The 16576-nt window shown below is 37.3% G+C and overlaps 1 non-coding gene across 1 annotated transcript; it reads left to right on the top strand.

Moving 5' to 3' along the window:
• Window positions 1–12769: 12769 nt before the first annotated feature.
• On the top strand, window positions 12770–12876 carry LOC128287533 (small nucleolar RNA R71). Its single transcript, XR_008278233.1, has one exon. It is a non-coding gene; the product is annotated as a small nucleolar RNA R71 (small nucleolar RNA).
• Window positions 12877–16576: the final 3700 nt, after the last annotated feature.

Here is a 16576-nt window from a genome sequence, read left to right as displayed (position 1 = left end):
AGTTGAGAAGAATTTATTTTGATTATGAGTTGTGGATTTTGCTTGAGGACAAGCAAATGCTTAAGTGTGGGGGTATTTGATAAACTGTAATTTATACATATTTTTCCCCCATGTTTAACGTATTTTATGGATGATTTTCCATTAGAATTTGTGACTTCGATGCTCCTAATGCTTTAATTTCATGTTTTACACTTAGGAGAGCATAGAAGAGCGAAAGAAATGAGAAACGGGCCAAAAACGGAGAAAATGGGCCAAAGTACGAAATCAACACGGCTTGGACCTCCTCACACGGGCAGATCACACAGCCGTGTCAATCTGGCAAAATTGGAGCACGACTCACACGAGCATAGCACACGGCCTAAAGTAATCGCACACGGGTGTGTCACACGGGCGTGTCCTAGCCGAGCCCAAGTTAAGTCCAATTTTAAAAAGGCCACTTTTTAGGGCTTCTAGGCATTCCAAAGCCTATAAATACACCTTAGAAGAGGAAAAAAAGGGGAGATGGAGAAGAGGGTAAGGAATTACTCCAAGGAAGCCGATTGATCCACCTTAGAAGCCGGATTCATCGTCAAGACTGAACTTCTCTCCTCAATTTCCCTTCAGGAGTTTTAGGTTTTCTTTATGTTTTGTATGCTTTATTCTTCAGAGATGTTTTCTTATTTAGTTATGAACTGAATCCCCTAAATACCTAAGCAGAATGAAACCTAAGACGAATCTTGTTATTATTTTCTAAATCGTATGATAAATATTTGACTTGTTCTTAATTATGTGTTCTTAATTCTTGTTTTGATATCCCAGGATACTGATTCAAGACATGCTCTTATTCAGAGGAGGAATAGACCCTGTCTAAGAGTACTTTTGTCATAATTAAGCAGAGTTGATTGCGCACCTAGAAATAGGGTGACAAGATTTTTCCGGATTAGGGTGAAACCTAATAAGGGGATCCATAGATCGAGTTAATGCAACCCTAGAGTGGTAATTAGAGAAAAGTCTCGATTATTCAATCTAGGGATTAGACGTTATTAGTCTTGAATAGGGATAATAGCATAACTTAGGGATCTCTACGGAACAAGTTGAATGAATAAATCATCCGATTCGGAGCCAGAATAACAAGTAAAGTCTTGGTGGATTTTTCCTTAGGTACTGCCTTAAGTTAATCGAATTTTCCCAAAAGCAATTCCCCAATTCTTTTCTCTGTGCATTCTTAGTTTAGATAATTAGTTAATTAAAACAAAACCCTATTATTCTTAGGCTAGATAATAAAAAGACAATCATTACTAGTACTTTTAGTTCCTTTGGGTTCGACAATCCGATCTTGCTAAAACTATACTACTATTCGATAGGTACACTTTCCTACATCGCGATAATAGTTAGTTCAAGAATGAGTAATTATAAATATTTAAAACCTATCACGAAACCACACGATCAAATTTTCAATAAAAATGATTAATTTGCATGTTTTAGCGCAAGGAATAAATTGAATAAAAGTAAAATATTGGAGGCAATTGTGTAAAAATGTCAAAAAGAACTAAATTGCATAAATGAATTAGTTTTTTTTCTGAATTAATGAATTTAATGAAATTATTAATATAGATAAAGAATGAGTAGAAAATCGAGAAGAAAGGAAAATTACCAAATAGCCTCTGTACTTTGACACTTCTGCAATTTAACTAGGTAAGTTCGTATGAACTATAATCACTTAAATGTTGATTAAAAATGTGTTGTTCTAATGTAAATGAATCAATATATATATCTTATTATGCAATTTATCATGTAAAGAAACGATGGAAACCCAATGACATTTCGACGATTACTGAGCCCCGTTTGAACCTTAGGAATATGTAGGATACAAATGACATGTCATTAGGGCTTTCATGTTTCGAGCACTGGTCCTAAATTTTCTACCGATAGCTGAGGTCTGGCATTTTTTGCTGATACTCATTAGCTTGTGTGAGCAGTATCGTATAGCTTACATTTTGACCGTCAACTTGTGTGAGCAAACCCAGGTTACCATGTTTCGGGTGCTGGTCTTGAATGTCCTACTAATGGCTAAGTTTCGGCATTTGTTACGAATACTTGTCAGCTTGTGTGAGCAGACTCAGGTTACCATGTTTCGAGTGCTGGTCCTAAATGTCTTACCGATGGCTAAGTTTCAGCATTTGTTGCGGATACTCATCATCTTGTGTGAGCGGCACCGTATAGCTACATTCCAATCGTCAGCTTGTGTGAGTAGACCCATTTATGGCTCGAGTGAGCATCGATGATAAGGAATGGTTTCGACCATATGTTTAGCACACTTTGTGTGAGCTTTCTAGTGTATCTAATATTATTCTAAGTGGTTCAACATGCATGAAAAGGGAAGAAACGGTAAGTATTCAAATGACTTATACCATGAAAACTATGAAAATGAAGTGTTAGATGAAAGTATGTCTATGTTCATGAAATTGATGATTTCAAGTGAGGTTAATCATGTTTAATGACTTATCTTATGTTAATTCAAGTGAATTATGAATTGATGCACCAACATTTGTTGTTCATGATGCTTAGGCTTGTGCCAAGCTATTGGTTGGGTTGTATTATGTTTACTTTTAAAGTTATGCATTGAAATGGTAAGTATCCAAATGAAAATATGCTTATGTTCATGAAATGGTAGTAATAATCAAAGTATGTATTTTCTAATGAAATGGTTTATCATGTGGGTTATGTTTATGATTATGTCTTGTATTATGCAAATGCATTAGGTAAGAAAAGGTAATGAAATGGTAAGTTCAAAGTTGAGATGTAGTATGATTGAAAAGGGATTGATGAGTTGAATGATGTACTTATACAAGAAATTTAAGTATGCTATGGATGAATTTACCTAGTTCATGAACAAGTATAATAATTAGTGAATTGATGATGTTATCTAAGTTTATGCTCAGTAAATAGAATGGCAAGTAAGTAAAGAAAGTAGTTCATAGTATTATGAAAAGGTTAATGATAGTGTGAAATGTCTTATAAAATTCTATTATGTTAGGAATGAAAAATACATATGATATTGATAGACTTACTCAATTTTTAGTTGATATTATATAGTTGTTAAATCTTGAGACATTATATAGGTTTATTATTAACCTATAAAGTTTATTATTGAAATGAAATGTTATGTTTAAAGTTTATACGAGCTTACTAAGAATTCATTGCTTACGTAGTTATTTTTCCTTTACTTTATAGATTATCAAAAGCTCGATCAGTTTGGAAAGTTTTCAGAGAATTATCACACTATCCAACGATTATATTGGTGGATTTGATGTTTTGATCAAGGTTATAATGACATGTATAGGTGGACTTGTGGTTTATGTTAGTTGATGAGTTTGGCATGTATTTGTCATTTTGGTTGATGTAACCTTGAATCTTTGATGCCTTATTGATGTGTGTTATTTTGACAATGTGTTAATACATGTTTGAATGGCCAAAGTGGTAGGTGATGAATTGACCACAACATGGTCAAGTTATGGTATGCTTTAGAAAGGTTTTGAACAAATGTACATGATTGAAATATAATATGCATATATGTTGGTTGTTAGTACCATTTGGAAATACTAGATTTGTTTCATATAGATGGTTTTGATGCATGGGAGAAGAGGTCCAAATGGTAAGGTTATTTTGATATGGCATGAATTTAGTATGGTACGATTGAAATGTGTCAATTGTGATATGTTTTGGTATGGAAATAAGTTGGTTGAAATATGACCAAATATGCATATGTTTAATTATGTTTGATTGATTGTGATTGAGGTGCCCTATTAGCATATTGGTTGAATGAATAAATGATATGGTGAATTGGTCATTTTTATGCATGTTTGGGTAGGTTTTGATGTCTTGGTCATATGTTCAAAATGTGTTTAGGCACATGCTTAAAGTGGGTGAGGGAAACAGCTTGATTTTGGCCAATTTCTTGTCCACACGGCCTAAGACACAGGCCCATGTGTCACACACGGCCATGGAACACTACTGTGTGTCCCTTGTAGATTTCAAAAGTTTCTACTCAGGTAGTTACACAGCCTAACACACGGCCTGGCACACGAGCGTGTGAGGCCATTTCAAGAGGCACGAACACGAGCTGGGACATGGCCATGTGTCCTTATTTCAAATGATAAAAGGCCTGAGACATAAGCGTGTGTCTAAGTCGTGTGAGTCACATAGCCATGTGACCCCTGCAGTTTAAATTTTCCAACTTTTTCTTCAATGTTTCAAATGTTTTTGATTTAGTCCCGAATCATTCCTAAAGTGATTCTAAGGCTTCAGGGGCTAGAATAAGGGATGATATGCATGTTTATAATTGAATTTTTCCATGTTAAGTGTATGTTTTAAAGTTATGATTTGACGGTAATACTTTGTAACCCTATTCCAACGACAGATACGTGTTAGGGGTGTTACAGACCTACTCAACAGGTTCAAACATTGGAGTATTCATATTATTTAACCATGACAAAAATTATACCCTATTACTATACTGAAATTAAGTGTAGAAGTCCTAAATTTATTCAAAGAATGCTATTATAGCCTAATTGCATTTATATTTCAATTATTCTACTTTTAGAAATTCATTTCAAAAGCTGTCCTATGCTAAACATGCCTAAACAACTATCACCATATTTTCTAATTTTAGAAAGAAAAGTTATTATCCTTATTGAACATGATTGATAACCATATACTCACATAATCAAGTAGTTGAATGGAAATTGAACGTTATGGCAAAAAGATTGTATGAACAATTAACAATGCAGTATATATGCACAATACACCTTCAAACCTAAGGGATGCATTGTCCTTAATACATGAACATAACAAAGTAAAGTGAATAAAAGTTACATGAATGCATAAATAGATAAAAAAAAACCAAAATAAATGATCATGAAAATATAAAATTCAAAGCTTGGAGGGGAAAGAAATGACTTTACTTGGGTTGTGTGGATTTCCTTGCAGCTCCTTTGTAACATTGTGGCCTGCCCTGGTCATCACTATTAGCATGAACAGTTTTACGAGCAACATTCTTGAATCTTTTTCTCTTAAGTTGGTTGATGGGCACTTCTTTTTTATCATTTTCGGTATCGGACTTTGGATTTCATCAATCAGTTGATGATCTACACGTTCTTGGGTAGTCATAGAGGCCTTGGATTGTGGTGCAGGTGCAGTAGTCTGAATGGTATCCCTTCCATCATCATCAGATTCAATGTGGACAAATTCTATCCTGACTTCATCTTTCTCTAGGTCGTGGTCGTGCATAGGGGTAGTAGTAGGTTCTTCATTTTCTGTTTCAGGATTCAATAGCAGTTCCTTATGAAAAACATGAAATGGTGGCATTGGGCACAAGAAATTATTTTACAATGATTTGCGAATGGCAATATCACGTTGGCAGACATATCCCCAAAAAAAGGCCATTTCCTCTTGAGCTTTGCAAAAGTCAGACAAGCATTTTCTGATGTTTTTCCAACACACAAAATTGGTGTTGCAAACCTTCTATAGCTTCAATCATTCACTGCTCAAACTCAATATAAAAATTTGAGGGGGTAGCAGAAGCAGTCCTAGGAGGAGAAGATAGAGGTGTGCCAGTTTGCCTTGGCATTTCCTCACCAACCAGTTTCTGTGCAATGTGCATAGTAATAGCCCCTTTGTTAGGAAGGTGGTTTTTATTTTATGACAAGGGAATGATCACGTGGTTTCGTGATAGGTTTTAAATATTTATAATTACTCGTTCTTGAACTAACTATTATCGCGATGTAGGCAAGTGTACCTATCGAACAATAATATAGTTTTAGCAAGACCGGATTATCGAACCCAAAGGAACAAAAAGTACTAGTAATGATTTTCTTTTTATTATCTAGCCTAAGAATAATGGGGTTTTATTTTAATTAACTAATTATCTAAATTAAGAACGCACAGAGAAAAGAATTGGAGAATTGCTTTTGGGAAAATTCGATTGACTTAAGAAAATACCTAAGGAAAAATCTACCTAGACTTTACTTGTTATTCTGGCTCCGAATTGGATGATTTATTCATTCAACTTGTTCCATAGAGATCCCTAAGTTACGTTATTATCCCTATTCAAGATTAATAATGTTTAATCTCTAGATTGAATAACCGAGACTTTTCTCTAATTACCACTCTAGAGTTGCATTAACTCGATCTATGGATCCCCTTATTAGGTTTCACCTTAATCCGGCAAAATCTTGTCACTCTATTTCTAGGAGCGCAATCAACTCCACTTAATCATGACAAAAGTACTCTTGGATAGGGTCTACTCCTCTTCTGAATAAGAGCATGTCTTGAATTAGTATCCAGGGATATCAAAACAAGAATTAAGAACACATAATTAAGAACAAGTCAAATATTTATCATACGATTCAGAAAATAATAACAAGATTCGTCTTAGGTTTCATTCCCCTTAGGTATTTAGGGGATTTAGTTCATAACTAAATAAGAAAACATCTCCGAAGAATAAAGAATACAAAACATAAAGAAAACCCAAAACTCCTGAAGGGAAATTGAGGAGAGAACTTCAGTCTTGACGATGAATCTGGCTTCTGAGATGGATCAATCGGCTTCCTTGGAGCCCTTTTTCTTCTCTTCTAGGGTGTATTTATAGGCTTTGGAATGCCTAGACGCCCTCAAAAGTGGCCTTTTCCGAATTGGACTTAACTTGGGCTCGGCAGGGATACGTCCGTGTACGATTACTTTAGGCCGTGTTTGAGCCTATTAGAATGGAACGGCCGTGTGCTATACCCGTGTGAGTCGTGCTCCAATTCTGCCAAATTGACACTGCCGTGTGAGGACGTCCAGGCCATGTTGATTTCGTACTTTGGCCCATTTTCTCCGTTTTTGGCCCGTTTCTCGTTCCTTTCGCTCTTCTATGCTCTCCTAAGAGTAAAACATGAAATTAAAGCATTAGGAGCATCGGATTCACCAATTAGAATGGAAAATCATCCATAAAATGTGTTAAACATGGAGGAAAAATATGTATAAATTATGGTTTATCAAATACCCCCACACTTAAGCAGTTGCTTGTCCTCAAGCAAAAATCTTCAACTTATAATCAAAATAAATTCTTCTCAACTTATAATTTCTATCAATAATATCTCAAATTAATCCATAGGTAATCATACATTGAGAATTCAACTAAAAGAACATAAAAGTTTCAAACATTCCAAGTTGAGCATTTTATTCTGAAAACATAGGTGTCTCTCCGCATTTAAGTAATTACCTTTGATTTAGAATATCACAGAGTTTCATATCCTTACTAAAGATTCACTCAAATCACTCAAGGTGTTTAAGGACAACAAATGAAGCACTTAATAGTCAATAATGAAAAGTCATTACCATAGGCTTGCATGAAAATTAAATCTCCACCACTATAATTTAAGTTGATACATCAATCAAAAGGTCTTTAGAGGGTTGTAGTGAGGCTTGGTTAGGTGGGTGTGGTCACAAGCCGAAAGAAAGGGTTAGAATCGAGATTGAATTGAAAAATTGGCTAACTAGAAAAATAGTTAACTTTAACTTGCGTACAACAGAGCTTCTCTTAGAATATGAAAGTACAAATATGTATACATATATTTTTTTTAAGAACAAGTTAAATTAATATAGACTAACTATTAAGAACAAAACATAGCTAGGCACTCCATTCAACTCAAATCTCAACAAAAATAAGGATTAATTTAGGGGATTTCAACAATAATGGGTTAAAGTTTAATATTAAGGGTAATACAAGAAATGGCTTGTTAGGCTCAAGGGGGTTTACTAGGGGTTAATCGTGGAGGTAGGCTTTTCATGGCATGAGTGGGTTAATCCTAAGTGCCTTAATCAGTTTGACATATCAAATCAAATGGTGTGGTCTCGACATGCATAATCAAGCAAGTTCTAGAATAACAGTTCAATATTGACGCACTCAAAGCAATAATAAAAGTGAGCATGAAATGATGAATAGATGCTCAAAAGGCTCAAAAATCTCACAAAAATTATGGCTTTTTAATGTTTAGACTCATGAATTCCAATTCAAAGCAATACCTAGACTTGGGGAAACAACCTATAATTTTAAATTCTTAAAAATCAACTTATCATGCTTGATTCTCTAATGTCTTAAAGTTTAAACAATCAATGCATAAATCCCTATGTTTTAATTCAAGATATATCAATTAAAATCATAAATCAATTAAAATTTATCCTAAATATGATATGAGAGCTTTTCAAGAGAACAAGGTAATTATTCAGGGATTTTTCTAATAATGAAATGAATGCCTCCCCCCACACTTAAGATGTACATTGCCCTCAATGTACAAAGATAGGTATTATAAAATAAAAATAAGATAGGGAGAGAAGTGAAATTTCCTGTATGATGAATTCCTCAAACTAGAGTTTTAGAGAGTAATCGGTTCGAGAGTGGATGAGGATACTCCAGCGGTCGTAGAGGTTCATTTGGCCATAAGTCTTGCACCAAAATAATATTATATCTAGTGGTAGCTATGGTCGTGGTCGAGCAGGACATGGCAGTCGTAGAGAACCTTTCCCGGTGGAGTTTTAGTTCCTCTATGATGATGAGCTTAAGAGCTCTATATAACTGTGATAAAATTAGGAACTTTTTAGGGGATATTAGGAAGAATAAGTACTCGAAAAGAAATAACCAAAATTTATAATAAAATTCTAAATCTGCTAAAAAATAAAAATAAAAATAAAAAGTAGTTTGAATAAAAATTAAAAACATAAAATAGTAAAATAAATATTTCTAAACATCTTCATCGCTAGATGGTTCGCGAGGTGGGACTGGCGATGAGATGTGGAGGTGCTGACAAATCTGCTGTAGAGTAGCATCAATGTTGTCAAATCGTTGAAAACACTGATGCTCGAATCGAGTGAGGCGCTTAGAGATGTCAGCATATGAAGCCGCCGCATGAACTGGACGAGAGGGTGGTGGTGGTTAAGTCGATGGGTCCTCGTGTTGTGGCGGGATATCATCAGGAATGTCCTCGTAGGTCTCCTTCTCGATAGATTGTGTGAGACAATACTGGGGAAGGTAGGTTCCTCGGTGCCTCGCGATCATCCTTATGCTAAGCATGCTTGAGATGGCTTGTGGAGACATCTGGCCGATGAGGGTGAGGGATGATTCTTGGGCCACGGTGTTGAGGAGCCCAAAGTGTCACGCTAGCCGGGTCACGTAAGGGCCAATGGAGATGACCCCCTTCCGATGCCGCTCTGTCTAGTGCTGAATCGCAAGGGCGATGAAATGGGCAAGGTCGATGACGTGCCCTTGCAACAAACACCATAAGAAGTAGAAGTCATGAGTGTTGACAGCGCCAGTGCTCTCTCGCCTCCCTTGTCATTACGGTTTGACAATAGAACGTTGAGCATAGTTCCATCGTGAGCTTGAGGTATGTCAGCTTGATAATCCTGAAGAATAGCTCCCAAGGGTCGGTGGTACGAAGAGCCCAGATCGCGTCAGCCAACTGGACTTGTTCGACAGCAGCCCAGTCAATGCAGTGGCCCGCTGTTAAAATGTCGGGCCTGTAGTATTTGAAACAGTTCTTCTTGGGGCCCATTGGAGAATTAGAGGAAAGGGTGACGAATTTCTGCGGTAGGACCCGAGGAAGATGACGCATCCTTCTTTTTTTTTTAAAGGGGGGACAACGAATTTCTTTCCTCATGAAGACGACATCGTATACCTATAATTTGTAAAGAAGAATAATAGTAAATACATGAATTTGGAAAGCCGTGAATTTAAACTACTAATTTCAGCCAAAATATGAACCAAACTCAACCAACAAAATTCTACTCAACCAACAAAATTCTTTTTGACAGCATAATTTCGTGACATTGTAAGGGCATGAGGATGGGCATAATAATGGCATGTGAATGATGGGCATAATAATGGCATGTGAATGACAAAAGAATGAAGCTTTTCTAACAACCTACATTAACATAAAATGCATGATAAATAATCTACTAATACAGGAAATAATGAACAAAATGAACATAGTATGATAAAAATAATAATTATTTTAAGAATAAGCATTAAAAATAAGTAGAATAGAGGTGAAAACAGTGAACAAGCACTAAGGGAGAGAGATTGGGCGTCAAAAATGGAGTGAGAAGCGGCACACGGGCGTGGGAAGAAGGCCTTATGGACTTGCAGCGGCTAGGGATAGAGTTTTTGAGTGGGGAAGACAATGTATAGTGCAGCCTATTTATAGATTTTAGGACACACGGCCATGGGACACGCCCGTGTGCCCCAATTTTAGCCTGTGTGTTTCGCGTTTTTCCTATTTTGGTGCATCTCAAATTTGACACACGTCCGTGTGCCTCAGCGTGTTGGTTCACACGGCCGTGTCGCACGACTGTGTTTAGCTTCGTTCGCTTCTCCCATGCCCGTGTGTTCAAGCCCCACGCCCGTGTTAATTTGACAGGTTCGACCACGGGTTTTAGACACGGGCTTGTCGCACGCCCATGCTGTTTTAACAGGTTTGTCCATCGTTCCTCAACACGGGCGTGTCGCACGCCCGTGTTGTTTTGGCAGGTTCGACCACGGTCATGTAGCATGGCCGTGGCGTTTTATTGTAGCCTATGTTGGGGACATCTTTTGCCCTATTTTCACACGGCCTTAAGCACGCCCGTGTGATTGGCCGTGTCTCTGTGGAAACACCTGTATTCAAGATTTCTATTAGTAGGTTAGGAGTTATATATCAAAATTTAAAGAAATAAATAATGATAGTGCTCGGGTTGCCTCCCGAGAAGCACTTATTTATAGTCTAAGCTCGACTTACCTCTCCGTTGTATGGTCATGGTGGTTCAAGGAGTTCGTACTCCTCATTCCTGTTATCAGTCCTGACAAAATAAGGTTTTAAATGGTTGTTGTTTACCTTAAAAGTGTCGAACTTGGGATGACCCACCTCCATCGTATCGAATGGAAAAATACTGAGTACTGTAAGAGAGATTTCCTTATTCGGTGTGGTAGTGACAATGTAGGGATCTGCAGCATCTAATAAGACCTTATCACCAACTTTAAGTTGATTTGGAGAGGTATCGGGCTCGTTTTGACGTAGTTTTGGGTTTCATGTGTTCTCAGTTTGTGTGCTCGCCATTCGTCTAGCTTCTATATCCGTAGCCTTCGTTCTTCATAAATGTGTCCTCTATCATTTCTGGAACATGGCTCGTGAACTTCTTTGAAGATCAATTTCTACAAAGTCATATTGTCAGTTTTAGTAGATTGGTGTGGACTATTACCTTCAATGTTTGATGTGATGCCAAAATTATGAGCTTGAAGAGTGATCGTGTTGTCTCCTACGCGAAGCGTGAGCTCACCTGTACCAACATCAATAATTGTTTTAGCAGTTGCTAAAAAGGGCCTCCCTAAAATCAAAAGGGTTTTATTATCCTCCTCTATGTCTAGAACAACGAAATCAACGGGAAATATGACCTTATCTACTTTCACCAGTATATCTTCAACAATACCACTAGGAAATCTTATAGTTTTATTTTCCAATTGAATGCTCATCCTAGTTTGTTTAGGTTTCCCAAGACCTAGTTGATTAAACATTTTGTAAGGCATGACGTTAATACTAGCCCCTAAATCAACTAATGCCTGACTTATATCTAAACTACCAATTAAGCAAGGAATTGTAAAACTCCCTAGATATTTCAACTTGTGGGGTAGCTTATTCTGTAGAATAACTGAGCAGACTGCGTTTAGCTCCACATGTGATGCTTCGTCCAACTTTCTCTTATTTACTAAAAGCTCTTTTAAAAATTTCATTGCATTTGAAATCTGCGACAAAGCTTCAATAAATGGTAAGTTAATATGTATTTTTTTCAAAAGTTTGAGGAATTTACCGAATTGTTTGTCTAAGCGGTCTTTCCTTGTCGAGTTAGAGTATGGGACACGAGGTCTATATTCTTCATTCACCATTTTGTTATGGCTTACATCACTTTCACCTTTGCTCGCTACAGTTTCTTGCATCAATTCTGGCTCAGGCACAATGAATCCTTCCTTATCTTGAGTACTAATTGTGTTAAGGTGTTCTCTTGGGTTAGGTTCAGGATTACTTGGTAGGCTACCTTGTGGTCGTTCGGAGATTAATTTGGATAGCTGGCCTATCTGAGTTTCGAGTCCTTGAATCGATGCTTGTTGATTTTTAAGTGTTGTCTCGGTATTTTGGAGATGGGTTTCTGACATTGATATGAATTTTGAGAGCATCTCCTCAAGGTTCGGTTTCTTCTCTTGTTGATAAGGTGGCTGTTGAAAACCCTGAGGATTTTGTGGCTTTTGATTCCCTTGACCACCGAGGAGAAATTTGGGTAGTTCCTCCAACCTGCATTATAAGTATTACTGTATGGGTTATTTTGAGATCTAAAGTTATTGTTACCCATATAGTTGACTTGTTCCTCTTCGGTTGTGGGATTGAAGGATTGATATTCTGTATGCACACCTCCTCCACTTGAGTCACACCTTATTTCTCGATGTACTTGCGTAGAACCAAGTAAACCATCAATCTTTTTATTGAGAAGTTCTACCTGATTTGACAGCATAGTAACTGAGTCGACGTTATAAACGCCGGCTATTTTTGTTGGCTTAGTCCTCATGACTTGCCACTGATAGTTATTCAGTAACATTTCTTCAATGAATTCATAAGCCTCTTCAGGTGTTTTGTTGTTGATGGTTCCGCCAGCAGCTGCGTCAACCATTTGCCGAGTCGAGGGATTCAGACCATTATGGAATGTTTTTACTTAAAGCCAAAGCGGTAACCCATGGTGAGGGCACCTTCTCAGTAAGTCCTTGTATCTCTCCCATGCATCGTAAAGTGTTTCTAAATCCATCTATACAAAAGAAGAGATATCATTACGTAATTTAGCCGTTTTAGCCGACGGGAAGTATTTTAGTGTAACATCCTGAATTTGGGGCCTAGAAGAGTTGGGTTTTGAGTTTGGGATTCGAATAGAAGAAAACCTGAATAATTAGGAAGTTTTAAATATTATCGTTTAGAAAAAAAAAATTATTTTATTAAATTACCACTAGAAAATTTTCTTGTATTTATTATTACGGATATTTTAAATTTTATGAAATTTTAATTAGTATTATTATTATTAGAAAATTTTCTTGTATCTATTTTTATTGATTTATGGAAATTATAATTATTATTAGGAAAAAATATATATATATTATCGTATTTGAAATTTTCATTATTATGGTTATTATTATTATTGTTTTAGTTTTAAATAAATTACATTGGATTTAAAGTGTGGGAAAAATTGGACCAAGACTCTAGCAAAAAATTATTATTTTTGCTTCTTTAGGGATCTGGACATTAAGGTTTATTAATAAGTTAGGCTAAAATTAGACATAAGGAGGAGTCTGCCCGGTGGTTAGGAGTTAGGGGTTACGCTAAGTGGCCTTAAGTGGAGTGATGGGTAAATTGCATCACAAATGAGCCTTTGGTAAAGTGGCTAAGTGGCGCCACTAGGGAGCTATGAAGGTGGCGTGTAAGTGTTGGGGAAGACACAGGTTCGATTCCTTTGTTGGCAAATAGATGCATTTATTTTTTAGTGCGGGAGGGTAAGTGTTGGAGTTCGGTGGATTACGCTAGGGAGAGTTGGATCGGTTTAAGCTGCTTGGATTAAGGAGTGATAAGGGGAGAGATTTAAGGGATTGGGACGAGGCTAGGAGTTAGCCGAATGGGGGGAATTGTAGAGGGAAAATCGGCAGGGGGGATTATGAGGGTAGTATTTCGGCACTTAGGGTATTGTTGGTGCCGTTTTCTTCTGCTTTTACACCTTAGGATTGTTCTTTTCTCTCTTTTTCCTCTCTAGCCGAAACTACCACCTCCCCTACTCTTCTTCTTCTATTTTTTCTTCTTCAAACTATTCATCATACCTACTATTCATCAACACTTTTGCCGAATCCATAAAAGCCGAAATCCTGTGATCACTGCTTGTGCCGATTTCTTCAAAGCCAGGTTCTCCTATGTTCTTTTGCTTTTATTAATTTACAAATTATCTTTTCTTAATCTCGGATTCTGACCGCAATTCTACTTCAAGGTTGTAGCCCGCATTATCATCTCCTTCATCACACAAAAGCCGAAAACCATAGAATTGGGGGCTTATAGCGAAACTTGAACTCCGGAGTCGAGTTTTTACCATTGTTTGAAAGATAAATCGCACTGCATTGCATGGAGATCAAAAAGGAGTAAGGGTAAGTGTTCATCATCTCGGATCTGGTTATATTTTACAAAGTTAGGAAAAGCAAAGTCCCTAAAATATAGAGAGGCTGTCGAATTGGGCATGTGGCTCTAAAGGTTTTTAACTGACGTTTTCTGTCAATGATTAGTGTCTTCTTAAGTGTTAGATTGAAAGCGTGAATCATTGGAACAATCAGATTCGGAGTTAGCTATCGACTGTGGCAAAAAGGTAACGTTTCAAAGGCTTTTAGGGACATGGTTCGATCATGGGTGAGTAAGTTTTGGAATTTAGTGATTATGGTTTGTAAATAAGAATTGTGCTAATCAATTGTAGGATATCGAAAGAGATCTCAGTAGCAGTCGTCGCGAATCAGGTGTGTACCGAACACCCTTTCTTAGTTCAATTCGGCAAAAGTCGAAATGTCGAAATTCCGGCATTTCATGGTCAAGTGAGTATGCGAATGCTCTCAAGTCATAGAGTAATTGTTAGATCTGGCACCGTAAGGTAGTAAGCACGTTCGCGTGACGTTTTAGCGTATTTCGGAAAAAGGGGCTCGATGGGCCAAAACTGGGCCCAATGGGCTTACGGACCAATATGGGTAAGAGATGGGCAAATTAGCCTGTTAGGTAGATGGTGGAATCAAATTGCATAAAACTGATAAAAATTACTGAATTAGCTTGTGTAGTAGCGTAGATCACGAAATTACCCCTAAAGAGCAAAATTACTGAAATTACCCCTAAAGAGCAAAATTACCGATATACCCCTAGAGTTTTAAATTGGCTGAACTGCATGATTGATCAATGTTGTATTTTACATGATATGCTTTTATTAATATCTGTTGCATGGGGTTGGGATATTAATGGAGGAAGTACTGAAAGTGGTTCATCCACGTCTTTGGAGGCTTTGTCTCAATGACTGAAATTTGAGTGCGTTCTTTGCAAGCTGTGTGTGTGTAAATTTGGGTGGGTTGAGATATTCCCACATGGTGTGTAGGGTTGGTGCAGGCGGTGTAGCGGTTGGTGGGTTGAGTAGTCTCCCAGGATGGGCTTGCATTCATTATTCTTGTTGTTACTCATGCTCTTGAATCGGGCCTATGGGCCACATTGTTATGTAAAAAGGGCTAAGGCCTTGCTGCTATCAGATTCGAAAAGGGCTTGACCTCTGTAATCTTGTTATCTGAATAGGGCTTAGGCCCAATGGGCTCGAGCTAATTTGGGCTTTGGATGGGTTTACAGATACACTAAGTTTTCCCAAACTCACCCCCTTCCTCTTCCATCCTTACAGGTGAGCCCTAGACTTGGTGGACTTGGAGCTGGGCGGGATTCAGAGTGGCCATGAAGATTGATTGCCGAATTTAAATAAGTTTAGCATTTAATTTGGATTATTTTTATTATGCTTAAAGTTGTAATAAGGCCGCTTTTTTTAATTGATTTTATTTTGGGGATTATTAAACTGGTTAGCACTAGGGTTCGTTTTATAAAATCTACTTGTTTTTGAAAAGATCACGATGACATGCAAAGTTTCCGCAAAGTAAATGTTTTCCCAAGAAAAATAAATATTTTAAGCAAACGATTTGCAACCTTAATCATTTTCTTAAGCTGGTCATAATCAAACGGTTTTCCCAAAATTATACGAGATGTTAGAGTGTGGCAATGGCGGTGTGCATGTCTAGGATTGGATCCGAAGAGAGAGCTTGGTACTTAAGCAGTCCGACGGACTCACCTCCTCTTCTTCTTGGTTTCCTACCTGGTGCGCAGCTTCCATTCACTTTAACTTACCTTTAAAAGTGTCTTTTACAACACCAACTCAGCTTTTCCAAACTAAGTGTTTTGAACGCATCAATGTGGCGCATCAGATCCGGTTATAACATTCAGGCCGGGTTTGGGGTGTTACATTTAGTAAAAAAATTTCGGTCATTTGTTCCCAAGTAGTAATTGACCCTCGTGGTAACGAGTTCAACCACTATTTAGCTTTGTTCCTCAATGAAAAAGAAAATAACCGAAGACGAATGGCATCATCAGAAACACCATTGATTTTAAATGTATCACAAAATTCCAAAAAGTTTGTTAAGTGAACGTTGGGATCTTCATCCTGCAAACCATCAAACTGAACAAATTGTTGTATCATCTGAATAGTGTTAGGTTTTAATTCAAAAGTATTTGCAGCTACAGTAGGTCTAACTATGCTAGATTCAGTTCCTGTTAAAGAAGGTTTAGCATAATCATACATAGTACGTGGAGCAGGATTTTGATTAACCGCAATTGCGGAGGTAGTGATTGCCTTGGTTTTCACCATCTCTTCGGTTGGGGGTTGAGTATCATCTTCTTGCTCGTTCTCTGTGTATCTTAAGCTGCGCCTTATTTCTCTTTGGTTT

The sequence above is a fragment of the Gossypium arboreum genome, chromosome 13 (assembly GCF_025698485.1).
Source record: "Gossypium arboreum isolate Shixiya-1 chromosome 13, ASM2569848v2, whole genome shotgun sequence".
NCBI classification, from domain to species: Eukaryota; Viridiplantae; Streptophyta; class Magnoliopsida; order Malvales; family Malvaceae; genus Gossypium; species Gossypium arboreum.
Note: the sequence above shows the minus strand (reverse complement) of the source record. Positions and strands in the feature narration are given on the sequence as shown.